This window comes from Sinocyclocheilus anshuiensis, unplaced genomic scaffold (genome assembly GCF_001515605.1).
Source record: "Sinocyclocheilus anshuiensis isolate Anshui unplaced genomic scaffold, SAMN03320099.WGS_v1.1 scaffold43, whole genome shotgun sequence".
Lineage (NCBI taxonomy): Eukaryota > Metazoa > Chordata > Actinopteri > Cypriniformes > Cyprinidae > Sinocyclocheilus > Sinocyclocheilus anshuiensis.
This window is the reverse complement of record NW_015549580.1, coordinates 1,681,355-1,681,693: the sequence shown is the minus strand read 5'-3', so window position 1 is coordinate 1,681,693 and position 339 is coordinate 1,681,355.

Below are 339 nucleotides of genomic sequence, written 5' to 3'. Positions count from 1 at the left end.
TAGTAAAAAAAAAAAAAAAGATGTATTGTTTATTTGTGTGGATTAAAAAGAAGTTGTTCAAATGTGCAAATCATGATTTCCCCACACTAAAACATTTATTAATTTACATTGCATTTTAAAGTGTTCATGGTTCATTTGCATGCGTCATTTATGTCACATTGTTTCATGTGCATGAACTAGATACAACCATACACTTCTTTTATTTATTTAGCAGATGTTTTCCTTAATAGCAATTATCTAACAGAGGAATCAACAATATTAGCAGTGGTGCAGCAACCAGTTTCAATAGTAAAGCTGAAGCGACTAAAGCTTGAACAGAAGAGCAGAGCAGTAGAGATG